The sequence below is a fragment of the Nicotiana tabacum genome, chromosome 13 (genome assembly GCF_000715075.1).
Source record: "Nicotiana tabacum cultivar K326 chromosome 13, ASM71507v2, whole genome shotgun sequence".
Classification (NCBI taxonomy): domain Eukaryota; kingdom Viridiplantae; phylum Streptophyta; class Magnoliopsida; order Solanales; family Solanaceae; genus Nicotiana; species Nicotiana tabacum.
Window position 1 is genome coordinate 132,488,673 of NC_134092.1, and position 21,409 is coordinate 132,510,081.

General features: G+C 35.6%; 1 long non-coding RNA gene and 1 pseudogene across 1 annotated transcript; one reads left to right on the forward strand and one right to left on the reverse strand.

Moving 5' to 3' along the window:
• Positions 1-456: 456 nt before the first annotated feature.
• Positions 457-9,842, reverse strand: LOC107816194 (TMV resistance protein N-like; annotated as a pseudogene).
• Positions 9,843-18,621: 8,779 nt separating this feature from the next.
• Positions 18,622-20,466, forward strand: LOC142168424 (uncharacterized). The gene is made up of 3 exons (XR_012698300.1): positions 18,622-18,682; positions 19,015-19,082; positions 20,076-20,466. It is a non-coding gene; the product is annotated as an uncharacterized LOC142168424 (long non-coding RNA).
• Positions 20,467-21,409: the final 943 nt, after the last annotated feature.

Below are 21,409 nucleotides of genomic sequence, written 5' to 3' on the forward strand. Positions count from 1 at the left end.
TTTTTCTGTCCTAAAACACTAATATACAGAACCTGTAAATTCATTCATTAAAAGCACACTAGCTATTACCTCAACAATATCCAGAAAATGATGAGTAACTAATTAAAGAACAAAATAGTTTATTTCATAGAGAGCCAATTAAATTGTAAATTGAAGCATCATAAATGAACAAGTCGAAAATACAAATTTGAATGTTAGCATAGAAAGCTAACATTCAAGACGTGAATTTGACATCTTTTCAGCATGGATGATTAACTTTCTGGCATCCATAAGTTAAACAGTGGGCTTCATTTCATTTACCAAATTTAGTACTTTACATTCTATTATTTTCTTAAACTTTCCAGATGTTGAAAAAAAACTTTTTTATGCGAAAGAATCTTAGTGTTGGTCCATTTTACGAATTGTACGTTCTTTAACCTATCTGCTTAAAAGCTACTTGAAGAAAGAACTTTCATGTTACATTTAAAAAAGACTTTCTTATAGTACTTGTTAATGAGAAAGTTCCTCCAAACAGAAAGTAGAATTCACATTATTGTATACACACTCACTTTCAGCAACACCTGATGCTAACTGCAATCAAAATTAGAAAACACTTGGTCTTGGTATATATATACCTGTGTATTTGAGCTGCAAAGTTTCTAAAGAGACAGGCCCCTCAAATTGTTGCTGCAGATTCTCAAAGACAGTTTCCCTAAAAATTAGAAATGTGATCGTTGTTTCTTAGAAGAGGAGGAGGAACTGACTTCATTGGTCACGGAGTCATGGTGTTCACCATTGTTATATCGGGTCCTCCTTATCCCAGTGGAATGTTTTGTTGGTTCATTGTTATTTGCCCTCATTTGTGGACGAGGCCTCAACCTCAGCTTCTTCTTTATACAACAAACGACGTCCATACTTCTTCACTTTTCCAGAAAAAAATAACCTAATAAGCCCATATTCATTTGGCGTTTTTCCATTTGCCTTAGATGGATCCCATAAGCCAACAAGAGGTACCAAGAAAAAATTAATATTATCTTTTTTTAAATGGTTGGATAAGCCAAGTTTCCGGTTCATCCACGACATCCCATCATCACATACGGGAATCAAGTGGACTGTTGTGTCAACTAATCTGCCAGAGTGACATACAGCAAATCCCAAGAATTTATCAGGTATATACCAATTTTCAGGCAAATTGACGGATACACTTCTATCCCTTCCCTGATGGTGGAACCAACTTGGGATCTTCATCTTAATATGCCAAATGGTAAACACACTTTGGGACAAGGAATTTGAAGCAGAGATATTCTGAAACAGGGCATGTGCAAACAAATTATATATAGTATTATTCAGTGGTTTGAATATCACCCTCTGTTGTTTCTTCCTCTTTGTTACTAAATCATGGATAAATTTCAGAGCCATTTGACAATCTACATGCAATTCATTTAATTCTGGTGGAAGTTCTGGTAGCTGTGTAAGCCTCTGGCAATATGATAAGTCTAAGGATCGAAGAGCACCAAGTTGGGCCATGCTTCGAGGCAAATACTCAAAATTATTTCCTCTGAGATTCAATTTTTTCAGAGAGGATAAGGATCCAATATCCTCCGGAAGTCCTCCATCTATTAGATTGCAGTTTTTGAGACTCAAAGTTTCCAATGACCGTAATCCTTCAGCCACTGAAGGGAACTTAAAAGTACACTCCATGTTCCAAGTCTCCAAAACTCAAGAATTTAAGTTTGTTCAAGCGGACTATGGAAGACGGAGGTCGTGAAATTTGAGTATCTCTGGCATCAAGCACCTCCAAGTTGTCTAAATCCCCTATCTCTTCTGGCAAGCTTTCAAGTTTTGAGCAACGCCACACATATAGACTAACCAAACTTTTCAACCTACAGATGCTACTTGGAAGAGATACAAGGTTTTTCATATACCTCAAATTTAGCTTGGTAATATGAGTTTGGTACTGAGTAATAGAAGATGGTAGTTCCCATATCCCAGAGCGTTGCATGCGAATCTGTATCTCCGGCTTCATTTTCCCGTGAATTTCTGGAAATTTCTCTAAACTATCGCAATCTTCTAAACCCAGATATTCAAGAGATTCCACGTTAACACATAGAAACCTCTTAAGGCTTTCACACCAACTCAAATGTAACCGAATGAGTTTTCTACAACATCCAAGGGAATGGTGAACCTCTTCAACATTACTACATTCCTCCAGAACCAAATACTCCAAATTTGGCATCCCCGTGAAATCTGGTGTTCGCATCAGTCTTTCAGAGAAGCTGAGATCTAGCGTCCGCAGAGACGGCAAATGCTGTTCATAACAGAGACAGAATGAGATAGAGAGAAAAAAGAAAGAACCTATTTTGCTGCTATGCAGGATTCCAATAATAAAGTATTTGGTTAGGGGCTATCTAGGAATTTAGAAACTGTTTTATTTTTTCATTTGTATTTGTGGGCGAAATTATTTTTTATGCGAAATTAGAAATTTATTTTTTATACATGGAAAATATCTTGTTAAGAAACTGAATAAAAGTAAATTATAAATAAAAATATTGGTAACTGTATTTAACATGATTGAAAAAAATTGTAGCAAAGAGAAAAGTGTCTCTCTTTAAAAAAATGTAATATAAAATGGGAAACCCAAATGTTAAATCTGGAAACAATGTATGAAAGCGTATATATCATTCGAGAAAATAGTTGTACACAATTCGAGAAAATAGCTGGGTTCGCGAAAGCCCAGCCTCGAACGATAGCAGCCTCTACAGACCTCAAAATACCTTGTGTTCCCATCCATTTGAACTAATCCAAAAGCAAGAGTGAACTTGTTAAAACCATTTATAAGTAATATAGAGATATAGATGCTATTACTTTGATCAAGATCCATTTTAACAAGTAACAACAGACATTAAGATTAAAAGGATCGGATATACCTAATTTGAAACGATCATACTAAGTAACAATTGGTATAATAATCTAGCATTCAATATTTTGCAAGACATTTAAAAGATTGTGAGCCTTTAACTCTACCACAAAACTAGTATTCTGTTATTCATCTGGTATAATAGGCAAGCTAACACAAAGCCGTCATTGCTTATTTTCACTTTTTCCTAAAAACCCATAAAAGAACAGAGAGATCATAAGGGAGAACGAACCTCAACTTCATCTCGTACTCAGCTTTCTCCTCAATACCAGGATCTGATTTGAGCACAAAAAGTTATACTCGTTGGAATCCTTTTAACTCACCATGGTTAAGATGGAGAATCAATAGACAATCTACACACAATTCATTTAATTCTGGGGGAAGTTCTAGTAGCCTCTGGAATCTAGGTTATCCATCCTTCTCAAATCTAGCTCGGTAATATGAGTTTGGTACTGAGAAATAGATGATGGTAGTTCCCTTATCCCAGAGCGTTTCATGTGAATCTGTATCTCCGGCTTCATTCTCCCATGGATATCTGGGAATTTCTCTAAGCGAGAGCACTCTCCTACACTCAGATATTTAAGAGATTCCATGTTAACACATGGAAACCTTATAAGGCTACTACAAAAACTCAAATTTAACCGAATGAGTTTTTTGCAACACCCCAGGGAATGGTGAACCTCTTCAAGATAACTACATCCCTCCAGATCCAAATACTCCAAATTTAGCATCCCCGTAAATTCTGGCAGCTGTGTAAGCCTCTTGCAATTTCTTAATTCCAAGATTCGAAGGGCACCAAGTTGGGCTATGCTTCGAGGCAAATGCTCAAAATTATTTCCACTAAGATACAACTTTTTCAAAGAGGATAGGGATCCCATATCTTCCGGAAGTCCTCCATCTATTAGATTGCAGTTTCTAAGACTCAAAGTTTCCAATGAGCGAAATCCTTCTGCCACCGGAGGGAGCTCAAAGTGCACTCTATCTTTGGAGCTTCCAAAATCAAAGATTTTAAGTTTGCTCAAGCGAACGATGGAAGACGGAGGTCGTGAAATTAGAGTACAACTGGCATCAAGCTCCTCCAAGTTTTCTAAATCCCCTACCTCTTCTGGCAAGCTTTCAAGTTTGAAGCAACCCGACACACTCAGACTAACCAAACTTTTCAACCTACAGATGCTGCTTGGAAGAGCTACAAGTTTTTCCATACCTCTCAAATCTAGCTTGGTAATATGAGTTTGGTACTGAGTAATAGATGATGGTAGTTCCCTTATCCCAGAGCCTTGCATGTGAATCTGTATCTCCGGCTTCATTCTCCCGTGGATTTCTGGAAATTTCTCTAAACTTGAGCAATATTCTAAACTCAGATATTCAAGAGATTCCACGTTAACACATGGAAACCTCTTAAGGCTTTTACAATTATTCAAATTTAACCGAATGAGTTTGCTGCAACATCTCAGGGAATGGTGAACCTCTTCAAGATTTCTGCAATATAACATATTCAAATACTCCAAATTTGGCATCCCCGTGAAATCTGGTGTTCGCCTCAGTCTTCTAGAGGAGCTGAGATCTATCCTCCGTAGAGATGGCAAATGCTGTTCAAAACACACACGTAATGAGATAGAGAGGGGAAAAAAAGAACCTATTTTGCTGCTCCACAAGATTCCAATAATAACATATTTGGTTATCTATCATTTGTATTTGTGGGCATCAAATAAGTAAATGACCTCTATTTTCTTGATTTTTAATTACTTATTGCTAGCTTTCCTAAAAGTATTTATTACTCCATTGACAAGAAATGAATGAAAGCATTTGAATTATGAGGGCCAACACATTATTTTTGTGCGAAATTAGAAATTTAATTTTTATGTATGGAAAATTACTTGTTAAGAAACTGAATAAAAGGAAATTATAAATAAAAATATTGCTAACTGTAATTTAACTTGATTGAAAAAAAAAACTGTAACAAAGAGAAAAGTGTTTCTCTCTTTAATAAATTGTAATATAAAATAGGGAAACCCAAATGTTAAATCCGGAAGCAATATATGAAAGTGTATATGTCATTCGAGAAAATAATTGTACACAATAAATTCCTTCTATTTAACTAATAAGTAGTCCTTCCGTCCCACTACGTACAACCCTAGGATGAGATTCATATGAATCTAATATTACTAAGAGAAATAATTGAATGAGTTCTTAAATTGAGCTTCTTAGTTAAAATAACGATGAGAAGATTTGGGGAAAAAGGACAAAAAGATCTTACAATAATACTAAGGTCTAAGAAATAACCCCAAATAATATAAAATACAATTTTTTTTTTGGAGATGGAAATACATTAATTTGAGCTTGTTAATCAATCAATACTCCCTTCGGACCATAATAAGTAACATTTTGGCCTTGGACACACTCCTAAGAAAATAAGGACTCCTAGGAAAAAAAGTATTTTGACTAAACTACCCTTAATTAAAATTAGAATATTGTTAACTTGATATATTGAGATTTGTAAACAAGGGCAAAGCTTGAAAAAATAAAATTTATTCCTTCTTGATTATGTAAAAGGTTACTTCTTTTGGATCAAAATAAAAAGGCAAAAAAATCACTTTTATGAACCGGAGGGAGTAACTTTTGTTCATTTAAAAACAACAACAACAATAACAACCCATTATAATCTCACTAGTGGGGTCTGGGGAGGGTAGTGTGTACGCACATCTTACCCCTACCTTGGGGTAGAGAGGTTGTTTCCGATAGACCCTCGGCATCCCTCCCTCCAAGAACTCCCCACCTTGCTCTTGGGGTGAGTCGAACTCACAACCTCTTGGTTGGAAGTGGGGGTGCTTACCGCTAGAGCAACTTACTCTTTTTCATTTAAAGACATGCATCATAATTCTAAATAAAAAAATAAAGGAAGTACCTCAAATAATACTTGACAAAAGAAATAATATTTGTTCATTATCACTAAATTAAAGGACAAAGATAGTTAAAAAGAAAAATAAATAGCAATAAAATAGAAGTCAGCTATTGTACCTTTGTTTCCATCCATAAATAATGCAGTGAACTACCCCAGAGTTCAAGGTGAACAAGCATTTTGGGTTCAAATGTAGATGGCAATGACTTCCAAGGAAAGTTCTCCCACACAAACCAACGCAAGCTGTTGGGCAGATACTTAATGGAACCATCACAGTTCAACGACCTCTCTATGTTAAATATCCTAAGCCTTTTCATATTTTTGCTAAAGCGTGATGTACCAGAATTGAGATAAGGAAGAAAGATTGCTTCCATTGCCATGGTCCCCTGGTATAAGAAGATCATTAGTCTACAAAGTATAATTTCAAATATCGCATAAAATCCGCTTGCTAATATGACTACTTTTTAAGAAATATTGATGTTACTTCGGAAAAATTCAAGCGTTATATTGCTAGTAAGAAAATAAAATCCATGAAACAAACTACAATTACAAAGTTCTTCCATTAATCTTGAAAGACTTTATTTTCCTAAGTAGATTTAAAATGTGTGACTTATGGTTTAAATCTTTATATGTTTAGTTATGAATTTATTAATAATGTATTAGTCTTTTTCAATATTTAACAAGTGAAATATGCATATTTTTTGAGATTTTAAATTTGAATAAATTTCTTATCTTTTATATGTAACATTGGAAAAGCAAAAATTGTTGATTTTTGGATAATTTTTATCTATAACTGTCAAAAAGTATTTAAACCCCAAATGTTGTTATAGGTGTCATTCACTATAAAAGTCAAAAAATATCGGAACAAGCGAGATTGTTATAGAGGGTGATTGTATTACATTTCTTAGAAGTTCATTAGAGTCAATTCTACAAGTTTTTCATGTTGTGATAGAAAGAAATTGTAATTGAAACAATACCAATAAATTGTAGTAACTTTTTAAAATAAGAAAAAATAAACAATGGTAAAGTGAATCTTTAATCCAAAGAATGAAACTGGATCAAACAAATTATGTGGCTACTAGACTAACCCACTGCTTAAAAATATAAGAAAAACAAATTAGGCAACAAAAATTAAAGAGGCTATTAAACAAATTGGGCAGTTTTTTTTTTTTTTTTTTTCTAATTAGGCAATTATTATTATTTTTGCTTCTCCTACTAACTAAAGTAAACAACTAAAAGCACGTACCTGCAAGAAGATGAAGCAAGATGAACAAATAATTGGAATTGACTGCCCTATGTGTCTTTGGAATATAAAAATTAGAAATTAAATATTATTGCATTGTTTAGCCTACTTACTGTACTGTTGCTCATCACTTCTTTGAAATCCTTGACGAGCCATAGTCTGCTGCGCTCTCCCGGATTCTTTGGCAAGTTCACTATATATTTACCCATTTCTTGTATTAAGTCGTGCATTTGAATCTGACATTTTTCAGAGATAAATATAAGAGATTTGTCAATTAAGACACGCAATCCGTATTCAACTCCAGAATGACAACTCTCAAGAATTTGCATGACGTAATCTTTATATTTCCCTCTCAAGAAGCATGCTATATCTAGAAACATCTCTTGTTGGATGAGCTCTAATCCATCATAACTAATTTTGAGCTTATCAACAATTCCAGAATTAGAATTATTTTTCATGTGCTCTATAGCACTTTTCCATTCAGTTATTCGTAGGTTATGCAGCATTGAACCCCATACTTTGAGGGCTAAAGGAAGGCCTTTAGCATGATTTACTACCTTCAATGAAAGCTCCTTAAAACACTCATCTGGAACCTCTTTTTTGAAAGCATGCTGATAGAACAATCGAATGGATTCATGATCAGGTAGTGCAGTCACTTCGTATATTATATCATCCTTCCCTATCAAATGCTTGTCTCTAGTTGTTACAACAACCCTACTGCCATTACCAAACCAACCAAGATCACCCGCTAAATAATCTAAATGGTCTTTATGATCTATATCATCGAGCACAATTAGCACCTTCTTAAAGCGAAGTCTGTCTGGAATCATTTGCTTCCCATCATGCTTATTATTGACATAATCATCTTTTTTTCTTAACAATTCAGAGAGAAGGGTGTTTTGCAAAGAATGTAGTTTTTCATTTTCTTTAATATCCGCAAGGAAACAAGCAGCTTCAAATTGATGAGATAAAATGCCAAAAATGGCTCTTGCTATTGTCGTCTTCCCTAGACCGCCCATGCCCCAGATCCCCAATATGATTCGAACATCATTGATTCCTACCTTAAGTAGAGACTTTAATTTCTCCAGATGAGTATCTATTCCCACAACTTCTCGCAAAGAAGACAAATTAGCACTATTACACAATTTGGAAATTTGGTCGACAATCTGCTGAATATTCTCTGCTTCAATCCTACGAAAATAAGAAAATTAATTGTGGATAAATGTAAGAAAGTCAAGTATTAGTAAGAATTCACAATTATTAATTTTTATTACATAGGGGTAGGGGAAAATGAGAGAAGATTGCAAGGTGAGGAATCAAACTCTCATCAACTAGGTAAATAGCCAACAAATTGAGCTACTAAATATTGTTAATTTGCATGATTAAAAGATTACGCACATAAAACAAACGCTTGAAGGAGCAATCAAAATATTAAGATGTTTGTATTTGTTCTCTCTAATTATATTGATAGGAACAATACCTTCTTACTGATAGAAACGTATATAACAACCATCATTCTTTTTTTTTCAGGAAAATAAAAATAAAAACATTTTTAACGTCTAAATGACAATCAATGAAATTAGATCGTGTAAGCAGTATTCTTAACAAAATAAATTGATTAAGCTTCCACCTTTTAATTTTTATTTTGTAAATATGATAAATTTATTTAGTGTCTATTCTTTTTAACTCATTTTTGAGGTACAGATTCTTTTTTCTAAATTAGAATATGTAGTCTTCACATACGCAACCACATTTGAATGAAAATTATTCCTTTTGAGCTCCTCACTTTTCTCATATAGTAACTCGAACCCGCAACCCAAGGGTTTGGAGTTGGAGGTGCTTAGCACTTGAGCAATCATCTTTGTGGTGTTCTATTTTTTTCATTATAAGAAATTACTAATTCCTTCGTTTCAATTTACGTGAACCTATTTCCTTTTTAGTCCGTGCAAATGACCTCTTTACCTTTATGCAATGATTTATAGCCACACAAAATATATGTGCTTCATTTTACACCGTAAGTTCAAAAGTCTTATCTCTTTTCTTAAACTCCGTGCCCAGTTAAATGGGTTCACATAAATTGAAACGGAGGGAGTATGTGTTTTTAACTCACCCGTCACGAATATCATATCCTTTTAGATCTGCGGCAGCAGTTAGAGCGTTCCTCCATCTTTGGAGCTTCTCCATTCCTTCATCATCATCCTTATAGTTTGTTTCATGTTTGTTAAAGGCTTCAGCAAAGCTCTCCCTCTGGTTCCGAACATGTGATGGATCCACATCATAGAAGACTGGCATGACAGTTTGTCCGCATTGATCCTTGCATTCCATGATCTTCACTAGCTCATCTAAGCACCACCTCGATGTCGCATAATTTTTTGAGAAAACGACGAGGGCAACTTGAGACTGTTCGATAGCTTTCAAGAGTTCATCTGATATTGAAGTGCCATGCTCTAGCCTTTTATCATCTTGAAATGTGAATATTCCACTGTTTTCCAAGCCTTTGAAGAGGTGACCTATAAATGTTTTTCGAGTATCTTCACCTTTAAAACTTAGAAAGACTTTGTAGTTCCACCAAGGAAATTGTGAAGTACTCGCAGAAGCAGAAGATGATGCCATTGATTGAAAAGAAAAAAACCTGTATGTGGATAAATTGTAGTTGTCGTAAGAGATCAACTGATAATATCAGAGAAAGAAATAAACAACTAGCTACTAGCACTTCAAATAAGAAAAGTTTGTATGAGATGGGTTTTCTTTGAACTTTAATAGAAGGAGGTAGGAAATTCCTTCAATGGACAAAGTCCTCCCAATACTCCTCTGTATATACACAAAGGACATATAAAAATACAAGTGGGAAGCTACAAAGAAAGAGTCTACCTATCCCAATTGAATTGAATTGAATTATTGCTCAAAAGCACAAACATCCTCCCTCTCTCTCTTCTCTGCCAAAGAAAAAGGACCCCATTGATTGATTTTTTTTCTATTTTAATTTCTATGGAGGTTGACAAAGTCTTCGTCCAACAAAATATTTCTCAGTTCTTTTTTAATAAATACAAAATTTAATGACTTTTACATAACACAGTTGAATGACCACAAATAAAATTTAATCGCAAATCTATTCCCAATTTATTAAGGTTAAGAAAGTTATAATAAAATTTCGACAAAATCGTACAAAACATATCATTCTGCCAAAGAAAAAAAAAGGAATTATCTGGTCGACTTTTCAATCCTTTTTTTTTTTCTATTGATTCCGCCTTTAGCAGGTAGGTTTACAAAAGAAAATGCGTGACAAGTCATAGACACGTCCCAAAAAAAGACTTTTATTGTCAACTAAGTGAAGGTAATTTTTTTAAATATAATAATTGCCGACATTGAAGATGTAGATTAGGATATGTAAACAATTGATGACAACTGTACTAATTAAGGATTTTTTTTCCGTTGTTTCAATATAAAGAAGGAGGCGTCCCATTTTTAGAAGCATAACTTTTCAACGCCATTATTAATACATTATGAAGAACCTTGACCTTCCATTGTGTTTAGCTTATAGGTGTTTATCGGACGGGCTGGACACAAAAATGGTCAGTCCGTTAGGGTTACGGGCGGGTTGTTAGCGGGCTGAAGTTAACGGGCTGGTGGCGGGCTGGGATTTTTCGGGTTCTATAGGGCCCTACGGGTTCGGGCCTAGCGGGTTCGGGCGGGTCGGGCTTTCGTTTTTTTTAAAATTATTTTTAACTATCTTATATTTTTCTTTTTCAATGTTATTGATAGTTAAGTACTAAGTGTTTTCAAACTTTTAAGGGTTAAAATTAAAGATTAGAATTGACTTTTAAGGGTTAGAATTAAAAGAACAAACTAAAAGTCTAAAACATAAAACATATTAATATAAATGCATAAGTCTATATAAAAAATATTGAATAAGAGTATAAGACATTATGCAATATAAAAAATTCACAATTTTTAAGTAACTTTGATATTTTTATTGAATAATATATAGTACTTCTAATTAATTTGCTAGTTCTTTTTTGATTTTTTAAATATTTGAACTTGCAAATTAAAAGTTTACAACAATTGTTAAAAAAAAAAGTAATAGTAAATCAAATGTTTTGCATCATCTTTGTAAGCTCTTCCATGTCAATGTGAGGTGCTTGGTTTCGGTATTATAATCGGTACCATAAACCATTATATCTCCAATTTCTTGGTGTTCCTCTTCATCTACATCGTCGCGCCCTTGATTTCACCGTTCTGATCTAATCCAATCTCTGAAGCACACTAGAACTTCCAAAGCGTTGCTGCCCAATGAATGACGGGTATCTCCTAGTTGCTGTCTTGCTTGGCTAAATGCGCTCTCTGATGCGACTGTTGAAATAGGCACATTTAGAACGTCTCGAGCCATGGCCGAAAGAACAGGAAACTGATTTGTGTTGCTCCTCCACCAACTCAGAGGTAAAAAATCCTTTGTGAGGGGATCCGGTGACTTTTGCAAGTAGACTTGGAGTTCATCAATATTCCGGCTACTGGTTTGTTGATGCTCTCCTAGTGTAGACCAAATCAAATAATCTTGAACATTATCATCATCTTCCAAATTTGTTCCAGATGTTGAAGTATTACTTGAAGGAATATTTGCATCTACAACTGAAGAAGCATCAGCAATATTAGCATAATAATTATACAAAATTTGTAAATGTTTGTGCAGATCAGAAATACAAGTCTCAGTATCAGGAGTTTCAGTTGGTCCAATATCTATATAAGTATATAAAGCACTGATTAATTGGCGACACTTTATCATTTTGATAGTAGGGTTTAAAATAGCACCAATTAGGTAAATATGAGGAATTGGGAAGAAATATTTTAAACTTATCTAGCATGGTTTCAATAACATTAGTATATCCCTCTTTCGCCTTCAACTTATGTAGTAAAAGAGAAATTTCAGCAATGTGAACTAAACCATTTACAATAGTAGGATAATAAGCTCCAGAAAACTCAAGTGTAGCCACATAAAATTTTTGTAAAAATTGTACAACATCATGAATGGCATCCCAATTTTTAGATGTTAACAGACGGTTAGGAATGGTACAATGAGAATTAGCAACTTCAGTTATAGGCATTCTATATTTATAACAACATCTTAGGAACAAATAAGTATAATTCCACCTAGTAACTATTTCTTCAGGCATGAGTCTTGGTTTTAGTCCATAGTGTACACATTTTTCCTTAAATGCATTTAATCTAGCACTTCTATTATTTCCTTGAATTACACCAACAACTCTTCTAACTAAAGTGATGTCATTGTGAAATAAGTCAAGGCCACTCTTCACAATTAAGTTATAAATATGACATGCACATCTAATATGAATTATTTCAGGAAGTGGTGGGCGTAGATGCAATTTTAGTAATGTAATAGCAGAAGTGTTGTTAGAAGCATTATCAAATGACATACACAAAACTTTTTCAGAAAGATTATAAAATAAAGCAACTTCATGGATAGTAGCACTTATAAATACACTGGTATGACTTTGATCTCCATCGTATTTAAAAGCAATAATATGTTTTTGCATACAAAAATTATCATTTATCCAATGACATGTAACAGTTAAATAATCATTTCCATTTACAGCACGACCAATATCAGAAGTAAGAGAAACTTTACAAGAAAGACTAGTGAACAAATAACGTATATATGTCTGATATTGTCCATAAAGCCTAAAGATATCAGATCTACAAGTACTTCTAGGAATACCTTTAAACATAGGGTTATAAATTCTTTGAATATAAGTAACAAGATATGATGAAGAAGAAAAACTAAAAGGTAAACAACCTAAAACAATCATTTTAGCTAATTCTTCTCGATCTTTTTTAATATCGTATTTACCCATTAACCCCCTAGTGACCGGGTTAAGTTTTGGTTGCCCAGCTTCATCGCCTACTCCCCAATCAATAGGATGAATTTCTTCCATGTGCCTACGAAGTTGACCCGTTCCCCCATTCTTACCGGGCTCGTGCTTATAAACTTCATTACATATTTTACATTTTACATAATCTTTCTCATTTTCTAGTCTATCAAAAAAATTCCAACACTTACTTCTTAATCTTCTATTCTTCTTAATAGGCAAAGGAGACTTACTTACACTTCCACCTCTAATATTTTGACTAGCATTACCGGGTATAGGTGGTGGTGTTTCAAGATTATCGGGTGATTGAATATAATCTAAAATATCATCTAAATCATCATCAATACCAAAAATTTCTTGAAGTAGCTCATAATCTACATTTACATTTTCAGGTGAACTTTCAGAAACATGTGTTGCACTACTAGAAGAACCACCTCTTACTCTTTTGGAATTTTTCTTACTACCACCTTTACTAGTGCAAGCTTTTTTGGCTGCTCTAAGTAAATTCATTATCTAATTTAAAATAAAAAATTCAAATAATAATTCTAAATAATAAAGAGAAAGGGATGGAACGAGTGTACCGTGATTCCGAATGCTGCACTAAATTTGATATAGAAACGAGAAAGTAGAAACTCAAACTTCAAATCTTCAATTGATATTTGATAACTTGATAATTAATGTCACACTTCACCTGAATAATTGAATTAGAAATTTATGATAATAATACTTTTGTAATGAAAGTATGAAACTTGTAAGTTGAAACTTGAAAGCTTGAAATAATGTGCAATTGATAATATTATCAAGAGAGAATTGAGAGATAATTAGAGAGAATTGAGAGATAATTGTGAGGAATAATGAAAAAGAAAGGGAGTATTTATAGTTTTTTAAAAGGATTCAATTGCAATTTACAAATTATAAGGGGGGGGGGGCTAAAATATAAATAAAATACCAAATTTTGGCTGTTTTTGACAGATTTGGCCATTGGCCAATGGTCATTTTTGAAATTTGACCATTGGCAACGGTCAGATTAATTTAAAAAAAATAAAAAATTGGGCGGTTTTGCGGGCTGAGGCCCGTTAAGAACCCGTGAAGGGCTTAATGGGTTGTGGCGGGTTCGGGTACCCGTTTGGCGAAAACTTAACGTTACTAGCCCGCCCCCCGTCCAACCCGTCCCAACCCGCACACATATGTACAGTAACGGGCTGGACCGGGCTGACCCGGGTTGAACCGGGTTGTTAGCGGGTCAGCCCGGCCCGATTAACACCTCTCGTTTAGCTCTTGACATTTGTGTAATTTTTTCATGTCTTTAAGAATAAAGTTTATTAGAATTCAGAGACTTCTTTTTGGGTTATTTATTGTGGTTGCTGCAGTACGACAGCTGATGATATTTTCGATTAAGTTATAAATAAGTATCACTCCAAAAATGAAAAGTTTCTAAAAAAAAATGGGATCTATTCCATCAATTATTGCTATTGGATAATGTAGCATTATATATGGTGGAGTCTCATTGAGTATTACTTCCACGGCAAAAATATATGCTCTTGTTACGATCCGAAATTTCCATCGTTGGGATCGTGATGACGCCTAATATCGTACTCGCTAGGCAGGCCAACGTTCTGTTCATTTTTTTCCTTTATATTTTATAATTAAAATTTAACAAAAACTAAATCAACGAAAATAAAAGCGGAAGTACATAATTAACTAATATTTTTCCTTATACTGTTAACAAAAACCCAAACAGTGACCATTCAGAAACTAGTGTCACAACTCACGAACATTCTATAAATATCTACACGTATTGGTCTGAAAGAAAAATATATTTGTCTCGAAAGAAAATAAAACAGAAATGTAAAACATAGGAGGGGACGCCAGGATGTGCGGACGCCTGCAGGACTACCTTGGGTCTCCTAGGTGAATGCCTGCAACCGACCTCACGATCAGCTACAACCAGCTCTAAAATTTGCACAGAAAGTGCAGAGTGCAGTATTAGTACAACCGACCCCATGTACTGGTAAGTGACGAGGCTTTGGCGGGGCAATTATAATATAACATGCAAACAGTATACAATAAAGCAGAAAGAAGTGCAGAATGAAATAAGACAATAACTTGCAAAGAATAAGTACGGAACTCCAGTATCTCATTAGTATCCAGCTATAACCGATCCTCAAATAAATTATAAAACTCCGAAAGTGTCTTACACAGTTGAATAAAAACACAAAAATACATAATTGATGCATCATGCATCCCGATCCCACCATATATCAGTATCAGTAACAATATGAACATTCACCCTTATTACTCCTTGTTGCGGCGTGCAAACCGATCCCACCAGACAATCACATTTCACCCTTATTCCTCCTCAATATATATATATATATATATATATATATATATATATATATATATATATATATATATATATATATACCAAACACTATAATATGAACAAAATTTCACTAGTTAGCTCAAAACCTTCCACAATAACCAAGCCTCAACCAAAGTAAACAGAAAGGTATACAATTATGAAACTTTACTCAGTTTATACTACACAGCGAGACCAACCAAGTTATACCATGAAACACCGATAAGCCAACTCTAACCAATAATGAAGTACAATGAAGCTATGAAATAATCAATACCTTCAATAAAAAACATTTAACAAGAAGCAATTAATCATGGAAACACCAATAAGCATGTAGCAGTTAAGATAGGAGAATAATACATTGGGGATGGGGAAAAGGAACAAGCTAAAAAGATAATTTGGCGGCGCATAGGTGCTCGTCACCTCACCTATACACCTCACACATGAATTTCCACATAGCAAATAAGTCAGGGATACCTAATCCCTCAAGTCAAAGTTAGACACAACACTCACCTCAATCCAATAGCCAGTTCAAAGCTCAATTACTGCTTTTCCTCTAGATTCCACCTCCAATCCACTCGTATCTAATCATAATTAACTTAATAACATCAATTATCGCAAAAGAAATCAGTTCCAATGCATAATTACAAGTTTCCCAATATTTCTCCGAAAAAGTCAAAAACCGACCTCGGGCCCGCTTGGTCAAAACCCAAAATTCGGACCAAAACCCGATCACCCATTCACCCTCAAGCTTGAATATACAATTTATTTTGGAATTTGACCTCAATTGGAGATCTAAATCCCCAAATTTCGAAACTCCTAAGTTCTACCCAAAAATCCTCAATTCTACCATGAAAAACCTTAGATTCTAGGATGAAATCTTGTAAAAAAAAAAGTAAAAGATTGAAAGAAATGAGTTAAGATTCACTTACATATTATTTAGGGAAGAAATTATCTTTGGAAAATTGCCTCTTGAGGTTTAGGTTTTGAAAAATGGCAGAATGAATGAAAAATCCCGTCCAAAATCATTTTTGAATAGTTGCTAATGTCGCATTTGCGATCAGGGGTTCGCTAATGTGAACATCTTTTCGCAGATGCGAAGAATGTCCAGGACATGTTGATCGGGTCCACACCTACACTACTATAGAATAGCAAGGATGGTCGATGCAGTTTTACCCAATAAAGGTCGGGATTGAATCCACAGAGAGTTAATTAGTTTAGAGTTAGGTTTATATCCGAGTAGAGATATGGGTTTTGCTCTTAATTGTACTTCCACAAATGGTTGGTTTGGTTTCTACTTCATGTCAGTTCGATACTCAAATACTCATGTCAGTTCGATACTCAAATACTCATGTCAGTTCAGTACCAAGATACTCATGTCAGTTCAATACTCAACTACTCATGTCAGCCCAATACTTAGATACTCATGCCAATTTAGTACTCAGATATTGATGTTAGTTCAATACTCAATTATTCGTGTCAGTTCAATATTCATATATCCATGTTAGTTCAGTATTCACGTATCAATGGCAGACCAATATTCAGTCAATACAGTAGTCATTCAGTTCAGTATCGCAACAGTTCAGTAATCATGTATTCATTATGTTTAGTATGCAAGTGTTAATGAAAGTTCATGTTTCCACCAGACCCGTTTAAGGTTCGGAGTTGTAACGACCGGATCGGTCGTTTTGAGCTCCAGCGCGTCATTCAGCAGTTTGAGCCCATGAGCAGCTTCATCTCAGGTATCTTGACTTGTGTGTATGGTCAGAATTAAAATTCAAGAAGTTTGGAGTCAAATCTAAATGGAAATTCTCATTTTGAAAGCTTAAAATTGAAGAAATGAACTAGGATTGGAATTTTGAGTAAACGACCTCGGATTCCAGCAGGTTCGTATGATGATTTCGGACTTGGACGTATGCCCGGATCGGGTTTTGGATAACCCGGAGCGTTTTGGCGCCTATTGTGGAAGATAGCATTTTATAAGAAATTGCATCAGTTTGGCTTAAAATGCATTTCAGTGTTATTGATGTCCGTTTGGAATTCCAAGACTGGGAGTAGCTCCGTATGGTGATTCTGGATTTGGGAGCGCGATCGGAAGTGAATTCGGAGGTCCGTAGGTCATTTTGGAGCCGTTTGGCTAAATATAGAAATTTGAAGGTTTTTGAGAAAATTCGACCGGAAGTGGAAATTTTGATATCGGGGTCGGAATGTGATTTCGAAAGTTGGGGCAAGTCCTTAATGTCGAATGTGACTTGTGTGCAAAAATTTGAAGTCATTCTGAATGATTTTGGTAAGGTTTGAGACACTTAGTCTCTTTTAAGGAAGCTTAAGTTGGAAAAGCCAACCGGATATTGACTTATGTGTTAGAGCGCTCGAAATACGAATTTTATGGTTCAGATAGCTTTGTTAGGTGATTTGGGACTTAGGAGTGTGTCCGGAATATTTTTGTGATGACCAGTGTAGAATTAAGCTTGAATCGGCAAAGTTAGTATTTTGGCGGATTCCGGTTGATAGGTAAGATTTTGATCCGAGGCTCGGAATGGAATTCCGAGAGTTGCTGTAGCTTCGTTATGTCATTTTGGACTTGTCTGCAAAATTTGAGATCATTCGGACTAGTTTTGACGTGTTTCGGCATCGGATGTGGAAGTTAGAAATTTCAAAGTTCATAGGTTTGAATCCGATGCGAATTTGGTGTTGTGATGTTTTTTTGAGCGTTACGAAGGTTGGAACAAGTTTGAACGATGTTATGGGATATGTTGTCATGATTGGTTGAGGTCCCACTGGCCTCGGGTGAGTTTTGGGTGGTTAAACGGACTATTTCATGTTTGAAAAAATTGCAGAAATTTTTAGGCTTCTGCTGTGACCAGAAAATTTCAGGCGCGAGGTGTCTAGTTTGGAAGCTCATATCTTGTAATCTATAAGAAATCAGAAAAATTGAAAAACACGAAAGTTGTAGCCCTTACATTTTAGTTTTCAGAAAGTTAAACCATTCGTGATTTGGATATTATCTCAGAAAGTTATGATGGATCGAAAATGGCTGGTAGAGCAATTTCGACAGAATTTACGGATGCGCTTTAGAAGCTCATATCTCGGGATATATAAAGAGTTATATGGTGTACAACCTATCAAATTAAAGATCTTCGAGTCTAATTTTTAAATATTCAAACCATTTATCATTTGGATATTTATACAAGACGTTATGGGTGTTTAAGCAGAAGGTGTCCGATAAGAGAAAATTTTAATAGGATGTACAACTTGTATAGCACAAGTGCAAGGTACAACTCGACGAAGCACGGACAGATTCTTTAAAACACGGATTTGGCTTATTTCTTTCATTTCTTTCATTTGGCTTGGATTATTTTGGAGAGAATTTCAAGGGGGATTTCATCAAGCATCAAAGGTGAGTTGTTTCTACTTACTTCCAAGTTAAATACATGGATTAGAGCTGAAAACTCAAGTAATTTATGGACAAAAATGGTGGTTTAGGGCTTGAAACCTAAGAGGATTAAATGAAGATTTGAGGGGTCATTTGAACTCTGATTTTATTAAATTTGATATGTACGGACTCGTGGCGAGACGAGGAATCCGGTGATGTGAACTTTGTAATTTTTCGAGAAGTGGGCCCGGGGCTCGGGTTTTGCGAATTTCGTGAATTTCGATATTTTTCGAGTCTTTTTGATTGGGTTATATTCCCTTAGCCTATTGTAATGTATTCGTTATGGTTTTGACCAGATTCGACGCGCGAAGAGGTAAATTCGAGAGGCAAGGGCATAGTGGAGTAGACGTTGGACCGTATTGAGGTGAGTAATGATTTTAAATGATGCACTGAGGGTTTGAAACCCCGAATTGCACAACATACTGCTATGTTGAGATGGGACACGCGTTGTATGACGAGCGCGGGGTCATTTACTTTTGGGGATTGTGACTTGGTCCATCCCAGTTGATATTTTTACCGCGTAATTGATAAAGATTTATTGTTTTTCACTATCATTGGGCTTATTGCCATATTTGGGCTTCGTGCCAATTATCTGAAATCTTTTGTGAATTTACATCACTATTTTCCTCACGAATTGAAATATTATTTGAACTCAGTCCAATTGAATTATATTATTTTGTGAACTCAGCTACATTTATACTCTACTCGAGATTTAATGATATTTATAATGCTGTTGAGCTGAGCACTATTGTTTTACTGATGCCCAAGAGGCTTATGATTATTTTCTGGACTGATTGAGGCCGAGGGCCATACGTGAGGATATGTTGAGTGATGTGAGGAGGCTTTCAGGCCTCGTGTGTGATGTGTGAAGGCTTTCAGGCCTATTGATATTGCGCTTGGGCTGTAGGAGCCCCTCCGGAGTCTGTACACACCCTCAGTGAGCACAGGGTACCCAGGTGAGTTGGGAGTGGGCCCGAGAGGCCGTTGCTTGTGTGTGGTGAGTTGGGAGTGAGCCCGAGGGGCTGATGTTGTGTGCTGGTGAGTTGGGAGTGAGCCCGAGGGGCTGATGTTGTGTGCTGGTGAGTTGGGAGTGAGCCCGAGGGGCTGATACTATACTGAGATTTACATATTGAGCATGAGGGGCAAGCTTTTGATTATCCTTACTGTGGAAATTATTTGTCTTTACTGTTTTAAAAGAAGAATTATCTAATACTCACTGTTTTACTGTATAACTGATTTTACTGCTTGGGATAGCGCTATATTGTGCCGTTATGAGATTTCATGTTTTCAGTCGTTATTTATTTTTATTACTCACTGGGTCGGAGTACTCACATTACTCCCTGCACCATGTGTGCAGATACATGCAGAGCTGAGTTCGCTCCTGAGCGCTGATTCTTTCCAGGCCAGGCGGTGACTAGGAGTAACGAGGTAGCTGTTGCATCCGCAGCCCCGTTTTCTCCCTTATCTTTGTTATTTATGATAATTCTAGACTTTGTAAAATATTAGTAAACTCTGTAGTAGCTCATGGCTTGTGACACCCCGATTTCGGGCTGAGTTAGGATGGTTTTCCTTGTTCTATCACGTTTATTTCGCATTTAAGATTATATTGCTCATGATTTAGACTTATTCCTGCTAAGTAATTATAAAGAGATGTACTGTTTTGTTGATTGGCTGGCCTTGTCCTCAAGAGAGGCGCCATCACGACCGGGTTGGGATTTTGGGTCGTGATAGGAGTTAGCGAAAGTTACAGTTAGGACAATCATTCGAGGACGAATGATCCCAAAGGGGGAGATAATGTAACACCCTATAAATTCGGCTTAGGTATGAATTAGTTAAAGGAGTAGTAAGGTTATATTTTGGACATTTGAAGCCCCATCGGGTTGATTATGGGTGAAAATAGTTGTTTCAAAATCAAGATGGAAAGTGATGTGCATAAGATTCGACAAAATCGACTAAGTTCGCAGAAGGTCTGTCTTCCAGCAGGGTTTAGTGAAAATGTGTAAGGTATTTGGAAAACTCAAAGCATGAAAGTTGTAGGCTTTGAAATAGCTTTCCAACTATATATTGGAGCCCAAACGGAGCTCTATGTAAAAGGTTATTCTCGTTTTATAGAACAATGCATAACCACCGCATTCGGCCACGTTTGACCGCGACCGCGGTCGTGAGGCAGTGCTCCAGCTATTTACCGCTGTCAGGCTTATTGGGATGTGGTGGCCGACTTGGGAAGCCATTTTTAGCCCTATTTCGTCCCCCACAGCCCTACAACATAAAAACTTGCTCTAGAAAGGAAAGCTCTCAAAAACCTAACTTCTTAAGGGTCCCTCCACCACCCAAGGTAATTTCTAATGGTGATTCTAAGTTAATTTCAATTTCCCAACATCTTATGAACATGGTTAAACCCTCCATATCATTAGATATTCGATCGGTACATCGTTGTTGAGAGAAGGAACCCTAAAACTCGAATTCAAGGGGATTGAACTTCAAAAAGGTAATGTCTTCACCCTCTAATTGATTCTAGCATTGGATTAATGATTATAGATTCTAGTTCCTGAGATGTGAGTTGATGGGTTTGATAGAAAAGAATGAACGGCTATAGGTTTGGGGTGTTGATTGTTGATTATTGGTTAAAGGTATTGTTTACCTTATGGGTGATAAAGAATGATGTTGATTATAACCATTTGAGACTTTAGA